Source organism: Eublepharis macularius, chromosome 5 (genome assembly GCF_028583425.1).
Source record: "Eublepharis macularius isolate TG4126 chromosome 5, MPM_Emac_v1.0, whole genome shotgun sequence".
Taxonomy (NCBI): Eukaryota; Metazoa; Chordata; class Lepidosauria; order Squamata; family Eublepharidae; genus Eublepharis; species Eublepharis macularius.
Window position 1 is genome coordinate 175,165,858 of NC_072794.1, and position 8,945 is coordinate 175,174,802.

The following is an 8,945-nucleotide window of genomic DNA, read 5'->3' on the forward strand; positions in this document are numbered from 1 at the left end:
CATCGAGTGTAGGGAGATGCCATGTTAGCTGGGAAGCATAGTTTTAAAAGACTCTAACAGGTGGAGATCACTCCTTGGAGGGTTTGTCAATTTCATCCTCCTCTGGGAAGGACCTGTCAATTTCACCTCTCCGGGCTAAAGCTGTTTGGGTTTGCAACTGGAGGGCAGCAAGGAATGGAAATGGGCTGGCGCTGCCTTCCAGAGCCAGGCTTGGACCTGGAGAGGTTATAATGGGCTGGAGTACAGCAAAGCGGGCTCTGTCTTTTAGAACTACCCTTCCTGGCTAACGTTGCATCTCCCGACACACGTTCTTCAGGTGTCAGATGTCTGGTGGAGAGAGACTCTGAAAAGTGGGAGAGGGGGGGCAAACCGTGGATGCTGGGGCAGCAGCTTCCCTGTACGGTACCCCGTGGCCTTTGGGGCTTGGTGCAGCGGCCACTTTTCCGGCAGGGCTCCAGAGATATCAGTGGCTGCCTCGTGGCCAGTAGAAACATCGACAGCGTGCTCAGTGTGGTAAGAATTTTACAGCTCTCTCCCAAGCCAAGCCACCCCCTTCTAAGCCCACTGGTTTTGAGGGAAGGACCTCATTCGTCTTGGGGCTGTACTGTGTTGTGGAAAAGGATGAACTAGAAGCAGGCCCAGTATTGACTGCTTTATGCAGCATGCACTGGAGAAGGTTACACGCTCCAATCCTGCAAGCAAGGCCCACCGAACCAAGGCCTGGGCTGTAACCTGGATGCGGGACAAAAAGACTTGCCCTAAGTTTGTTGGTTAGCAGTTGCTGAAAACAGGTGGGTACAAGTAAAATAGAAGAGTGAGTGAGAAAATTCCATTCCAGTTAAGATGACATACTTGCGTCACGAGGCTAGCAGGTCGCTGAGGGGCTTATCTGCAGTGACCGTGAAACAGACACTTCTCCTCCATCATTCTGAAACAAACCCGCTGCGTCTTCCTCCAACGTGCTGCTGCGTCTGTGACACAAGGCGTCCCGCTTATGGAATCCCGTCCCCACAACTATTGGGAAAGGCCACTCTGTAAAAAAACGCAAGACCTTTTACTCACTTGCAGTGAATGGCACCTGTCAAAGAAAGACTCTCCTTCCACAACACCTTTCTTCCCCCTTCCGAAGCCCTTTGCCTTGCTCAGTTATAATAGTGAAGGGTTGGAGTGGCCAAGTGAGAAGGATAAAGGGGAGAGCGAGCGTGAGCAAAACACGGGGGTGGGGAGGGCAGCTTCCTCGGCTGGATGTGGCTGGTGGGCCCTGGAGGGCCAGGCGAGGGCCTGGGAGAGGCAGGGCAGATCCCGGTCCTTCCCTGGAAGCTCACTGGGTGACCTGGGTCCAGCCTCTTCTCTCTGTCTCTCTCAGCCTGACCCACCTCATGGGGGGCTTGTTGTGGGGACAATATGGAGGAGGGGAGAGTGATCTTGTCAGCCGTGAGCAGCTCCCCCCACCCCAGCTGCACGGCCACCCCCTGGCTTGCCTGGCTTGCCTTCCCCTACTGCACCTGGAGGGAGGGTAAGTGGCTTCCAGCTGTGCAGTGCGGGGGGGGGCTCTGTTCCTTCCCTCCAGCTCCCAGCTGGCCTTCTGATGCCTCCTGGCACAATGTGCCAAAAGCCCTGGACTGGCCCTGACTTGCGCCAGGAGCTGGGGTGAGGCTCAGCTGCCTTTCTTAACTGGAAATGCTCCTACCCTAAAAAGAGGTACGGGATCTCTCAGGGGCAATGGCTCCAGCTTAAGAGCCCGGCTTTTGAAAAGTTGGCTGGGGAGGCCGCAAATCACTGCTCCCGAATGGGCAGTCGCCCTGCGGTCACCATCTGGACAGCTCTGGCTCCATTCATGGCAAGGAGCTCCTGCCTGTGGCTGAAGAACAGTTTGGGACTTCCCCACTGAAGCCGTTTGCTTAGGAGACCCACCTGGGAGGATTAAGCAAGCGCTTCCTCGAGTTACATCCCTACACAACATGGAAGGAACTCTGTAAGTGTGCGTGCGTGCGTGTTCTGACACATGAGTCAGAGGTGGCAGGCTGAGCCACTCCTGATTCATGAAAAACCACGTTTGACTCATGAGTAGAGCTGCTTCAAAAACTCCCTCCCATCTGGTCACTTTATCACAGGACCAACCAGTCTGCGCTTTGCTGGGGACAGGCCGTCCTATTAGGGGCCGGGCACTTGTGCTGGCTGGTGACGCTTTGGCCCTGCCTGGCCCTCCCTGTCCAGCTGGTCTCCAGAGGGCAGCTTGCCGGCTGTTCCTGCCCTTCCCAAATGCCCGTGCCACGCCTCCTGTTGACATAGCATGGCACCTCTGGGCTCAGCTTTTCTTCAGAAGCACATGAAAACGTTGGGTGCTGCTGTGAGCCTAGGGGGCCTCTTCTCAGTCTTGTGTCTTACAGGAAACAGTTAAACTACACAATCAGCAATCGGCAGCCCACAACAGACTCCTCAAATCCATGCGGTGCTCTGCAGGAGCCCTTGCTGGTCACTGGCTGCCTCCGTCGTTTTCCAGCACAGCGGTCCGTCTTCATGCTGAGCATAGCTTGTCTTTTTGCAACACATGAAAGGCCACTTTCTGGAACCCACAAAGCCCACTCCAGGACTGGGGGGCAGGCCTGACTGCCTCCACACCCACAACTGAGCATCGAAAGCAAGTCAGAGACAGACTGCTAGGCACAATGCTTGGCTTAGGGGTGACTGCGCGGCCGCCGTCTGTTTATGCGCCTTCAACATTTCTATCAAGCTTCTGGTAGGCAGCCATGTTGGTGCAGTAGAACAGCAGGACTGAAGTCCAGTAGCCCCTTAGAGACCAACAAGATTTTCAGGGTGTACGCTTTTGAGCGTCACAGCTCCCTTCTTCAGAGCTTTGACTTTCAAATGCTTATCCCTGAGAATATTGGTCTCCGGGGTGCCACCGGACTCCAGTCTTGCTGTTCTCTCCAGCTTGCAAGTGGGCCCCACTGGCCCTGGCCCAGCTGCAGTCAGAGGGAGATCAGCACTCCACCTCGAGGCTGATTCATGAGGGTTTCCCTCCCGCTTGCTCCACTGAGCTGTCTCAGCCATGAGTGGCTGAAAGTAATGATAATTGGACTCAGGGAAGGGATCACACCCTGACCTGATGGTTTTCCTGCCCTGATCTTCCAGGAAATCTCGTTGCGTCATGTTTCACATCCTCGTAAGTGGTGGCCTTTTTTCCACAGGCACCTGGGGGAATTATGATGATTACAATTCTCCAAAGTTGCACTTGTGACTTCATTCCTTGCCTTGAATACCCTGGAGATAGAAGGAGGGGGAAGCAGGTGCAGAAACCCAAGAAGGGGGTTTGAAGAATGCGGCTGGCCCGGGAACCAGGCAGTGTTTTGGCCTGGGGACTCATGCCTGGGTCGCCCCCCGCCCACACACACACTGCTATTTCCCTCCTGTCAGAGGTTTCCTGGTCTATCTACGGCTGCAAGGGCCTCATGCGGGAGCGTCCGATCTATCACCACGAGTGACCCGGCTGCTCCCAGACTGGCACTGTGTTGTGACAGTCAGCTTTGAAATCTCAGCACAGCGCAGGAAAGGGGTTATTTTCCACCACTGCTACAGACGTCGCTCCTTGACTTGCTAGAACGATCCTGGGGGACGTGAAGGGTGCACCCCTTTCTCGAGAGCCCATCACCCAGCGCCTTCCTCCCTGTTCGAAGGGGCTGGACTTTTGCGGCAAGATCACGGAGCCTTTGTCCCCGCTCCGCCTGTTGTGTCTTGCTGCTTTCCCCAGCAGAGTTCTTTCGGGCAGCTTGACAGCTGTTTGGCAACATTGTGAATCAGCAAGAGATGGGCAGCTTTTCAGGCAGTTAGTGAAGCACAGGCATGTCTGTTTGTGCCGTTCTCATGCCAGGGGACTGTTGCCAGTGCTTGGGATCTGCCCTTCCGACTACACAACCTGTCCAGGAAGTGTGACTCTCCGGGTGCCCGAGACATGGACGGACATCTTTTGCACTGGTAACTCCATATTTGCTTATTGGAAAGGGGCTCTTCATTTCCAACATGCCTGTTGCGTGTGAGCAGTGGCCACCCCTGCACTCCCGGGGGATGAAATGGGCGGGGTGTGTGTGCGTGCGTGTGTGCGTTCCCTTCTGTCGGAACCCAGCAGGAGCTGTCTGCGTTGCTTTGCTGCCGCTCTGGCAGCTCGCAACTCAACCCCAACCCGTTAGGCAAGTGGGGGAAAGTGCTGGAGCAATTTGGCCCAGGAATGAACCAAGGAGGAAATTGGTGCAACTCTGAGATGTTTGCCAATCTTTCGGCCCCACTCAGCACTGGGGGCTTTGACATGGCATTAAGTGAATGGGTGCAGGATTTTACCTTGTATTTGGTAACTACTTTGATGAAATTTTTAACCACCAAGCAGTTGCAGTTTCAATTGCGAAGCAGCTGCAGGAAACTCATAAGAAGCTGATTCATTTCGCCTTGGGATTGTACCAGAAACGCAAAACACGCCCTCTGCCCCTGCCCCCAGGAAGTGGCTCTGGCCCCCAAGGGCTCCTGCCACAGTCAGTTCATTCAAGGTGCCCCATGGCCCTCTGTGGATGTCTGAGATACCCTCACCCGGAAAGGCCACACCCTGCCCATTTGAAAGGGGGCTGCCTCTCCGTGAAAGAAGGGGACCGAGCCCCTCCCATTCCGGCTGAGCAATGCTGGCTGGCCCCAGGGAACGTGTTTGCCAGCAGTCCAGACAGTGGCTCAGCAGCCATCCGCTTTGCCCCTTTCTTCACCTACTTTTAATGCCATTCGTCCTGCCTTGACCGTTTAAAAACTTTTGAAAACCTGCAATAGGGAAGAGGCGGCGCCTCCTCTCTCCAGTGCCAGCTCACGGCTTCTGGGCAGAGCAAACACACACAGCCCATTTCCCCTGCGGAGACCTCAGAGAGGTGCGATGTGTATGTATGGACAGAAGAGGCGTCCACGGCAGCCCCGCCAGTCAAAGGACGTATGTCTGTAGGCAGCCGTAATGAGCCAACTTCTCCGAATGAAAGGAGCAACGTCCTCTCAGATCACATCACCAGATACTTGAGCGCAACTGACCGGCTCTCAAACCGTCCCTTCAAAGCGTTACTACAGAGTCACGCTCAGCGGGCAGTTTTACTTTTCAGCACCTCAGGCTGCGTCCACAGGGGGATTTTTCCTGCATGCCCAGCAGGAAGCCTCCTCACTAGAGCCCCTGGGTGATGTTGGCGCCAACCTGGGTACAAGTCATCCGGCTCTTGTATTTGTCCTCTTGGAGCTGGCTCAGAAATGGCCACCTTTTATTCTGCCTGAAAGGGGGAGGGGAGGGTGCCTGGAGTGTCCATTTGCACCCCCATGTGGAAGCAGCCACACAGCACGTTTCGCACTCTGAGGCTGGTCCGGCCTCGGGCTTCTGGGTCTGCGGGTCTCCTCATGAGCCAGGACTTGCCCTGCAGATGTCCACTGATCAGGGTGTGGGGTGCAGGGGCAGGCAGGGCCCAGAGCTGGGTCTGGCACTCAAGGTTGGGGCCTTGCAAACGGGCTGATCCCTCAGAGGCTGCCTTCCCACGCCTTGGTTTAAGGAGGCTGAAGGGAATTGGCCTCAGCTGCAGCACTGGCAGGAGCGGCTCTCTGCAGCGGCCCGGAGCCTGCAAGGAACCACCGCAGTGCACTGCTCGAGCTCTGCCCTGGGTGGCGTGCAACCAGCCTGGCACTTTGCCTCCTCTGTGCCACCTTGGCCCGGGCCCTCTGCTGCTGGCATCCTGCAGACTGGGAGAGGGTCTTGGAGGGCTACAGGCGGAGCTCAAGTGCTGCCTGGCAGAGGCCTGGTGATGTTCTGAGGGGCTGAGGCGAGCGAGGTTCCCCTCACAGGCCTCCAAGGCGTCCTCTGGCACTGACGAGGCGTCCGCAGGCCCCTCTGCAGGGCTGGGCCCCTCCTGCCCTTTCTGCTCGCCCGCAGTCCCTGGCTCCTTAGGCTCCGCCCCTGCGGATTCCGAGTCACAGAGTGGGGGGGGGGCGGGGGAGGTTGTAGCTGTGGCCCTTTTCTCTATGCTGAAAGGACCGCGTTCAGCAAACTGGCTGCCACCGCCAGACGTGTCTCAGCCCCACGTCCTTGAATCGAGTCCAGTGAAATCACTCGGCTGACCTAGCAATGAAACAGAAAACTGTTCCCCCAAAGTCCAACAAACTGGGAACGTGTCTTTAAAGATGCCTCTGAAGGTAAGAAAGAGGAGCATCTCGTAGGGAAAATAAAATGTCAACAATTTCGCCCAAAGAGGGCCAAATACTGCTGGTGGAGCCTGGCGTGGCTGGTGTTCGGAGGAGCCAGGCCCCTTCTCCAGCCTGCCAGGTGAGGGGGGTCACCTGTGAGCCACGCTCATCAAGCGCAGCACCAGGAGGCAGCTGCCACACACAACCCAAGTGTTTCAGTTAAATGGCGAAATGTGCTGTGTTGCGCTGGTGGTTTGTCAGCGATGGCCCTCGTGCCTCTGGGATGAAGAATGTCCCAAGAGCTCCAGCCAGCCATTCTAACAGAACCCAAGTCGGATGGCCACAAGATGACCGCGAGCAGCTCTGCCCCCCTGGCTAGCACAGAGCTTCTGAGGAACACGCAAGGCCTTCACGCCCGGAGGGTGGGTTGCAAGACGTTTCCTCACCAAACTGTCAGAACGGAGGGCGGCTGAGGGGCCAGAGTTAGGGATCAGCAGGGGCCTGGATTTTGAAAAAGATTTAAAACAAAGTCTTTTCTTGCCAAGGGCTCCCAACCAGAGAAAAAAGGCTCTGTGATGGGAGTGGATTGCTCAGCTGGTCAGACCCCGAACAAGAAACAATTTCCCATGGTGGGGGCCTTTACTGACAAAGGGCAAGAATCATTTTCTCTAAACTGTTGGAGGATCTGGTGAGATCCTCCAGGAACGCTGGAATGCCTGCATGCTCTCCATGCCAACGTTTTCACTTTGCAAAAAAGACAGCGAAGGGCAGAGGTGGGGAGACAGGACGGCGGTGAGTGCTGTCAAATCACAGCTGACTGTGGCAACCCCTGTAGGGGCTTCCAAGGCAAGGGACTGACAGAGATGGCTTGCCACTGCCTGCCTGCCTCTGGAAGCCTCCCATCCAAGTACTAACCAAGGCCAGCCCTGCTTAGCTTCTGAGATCTGATGAGACTGGGCTTGCCTGGCACAATTGGGTCAGGGTGGGAAACGAGAGATATTCATAAAATGATGCAGGGGGTGGAGAACGGCTGCAGCTAGCAACAGGCATGAGACTTACCCGGGGGGGGGCCTCTTGTGTCGCCCACAACATGGTGGCATCACTTCCAGCCCAACCCAGAAATGACATCATTGTGTAGTGGTGGTGCTCCAGCATTCACCCCAAACTGTATGATTTAACCATAGAGTTGTGGGTGAATGCTATACTGTCAGGCAATGTGATGATGTCACTTCCAAGTCTCGCTAGAACTGATGTCAGGGTGTCAGCCTGATGCTGATTCTCCCCTCCCCCATTTCTCCCACTCTTCCCCACCACCCAGCTGGGCACTGGCAAACAGAGCCAGCAAGGGGCGAGAGGTCTCCTGCCAAAGTGGGTTACCAACCTCTGGGTGGGGCTGCTTTGGACCCTCCGGCATCGGATCCCCGCTGAGCCCCCTCCCAGGCTCTGCCCCCAAATCTCCAGCCATTTCCAAAGCTGCAGCAGAAGGTCTGGCCTCTCGACGCAGAGCACCTCTCCTAGAAGACTCGAAGGCTGGGGCACTCGTTGCTGGGGATGGGTAATCGCTTCAAGACAGACAAAAAGAAATGATTTTTTATTTAACAAGGAATTAAACAGTAGAATTCACTGCCAGTGGGTGTCACAACGGCTACAACCACAGACAGCTTGAAAAGGGGGTTGGATTGGGGAGGAGACACTCGTCAGTGGGCACCAGCCACGGTCAGTCAAGGGAAGCGCCTGCTCTGCTCTGCATGCCACTGCCCGGGGGAAGGCCTCGGCCGCCATGCCTCGTTTGCTCGGCCCGCCCGTGCAGCCGCCAGTGCCAGGGGTGAGACAGGAAGCTGGAGCAGGCAGGCCCTCTCCGGAGTGGGCCAGCTGGGCGTTCCTCGCGGTCTTAGGATCCAGCAATGGCGAGCCTGGGGGCAGGGCTGACCAGCTGCGTCGAGACCAAGGGGGGAGCTGGGGGCTCCGGCGGCTTCCCGTGGTCTGCCTTTCCCTCTTTGGAAGCCCCCAACCAGCCTGCCAAAGCAGAGGAGGCCAAAGGCCAAGGCGGCAGGACTCATGGGGGCCCTCCAGCCTCCCCCCCCCCGGCTTCCTGTAATCTCGGCAGACTTTGCCTGACCCTTTGACCACTTCCTGTGCTGTGTTACTTGCACAGATAAATTGGATCCCGCAACTCTGTCGGGTGAGGAAGCTTCCCTGGGTGAATTTGTGTGCTATAATGTGAGAATCCTGAAGAAGCCTAATGGAGCTTTCTCTCTCTCTCACACACACACCCACACACACATACACACACTCCCCCCCCCAGTATGACCACTTGAAAGACTGGGGGCTGACTAATGGGGGAAATGAAGATGGGGTTCTAGAGTACATTCTAAGAGTTAAAACCCAGTCAGAGACCAGCAGTTCTGTGCAGCTCCTCATACATAATAATCAGGACGGAAAAGAATGTTACTGGCCTCACTCCCTCGCTGAAAACGCTGGAGGCTCGAGGTGTTTTGGTGCTGGGTGCTTAGGCAAGACGCCCCCCCCCCCCAGGGCAGCCGCCTGGCCAAGGCAAGCAGGCCGATGCTGTTTCTCCAGAATAACTGGAAGGCAGGGACTTGTCCTGCAAGGAAGCCCCCCCCACAAGCTGGGGGGGGGGCTGACAAGACCAGGGTGGCCCCAGCTCCCCTCCTGATGTGGGCATTCCTCTCCTCCGCCTTGGCCGTCAGAAGGGCTGGCAGCATCTTAACTCTTTCTTTCAGGGTCTTCCACAAGTG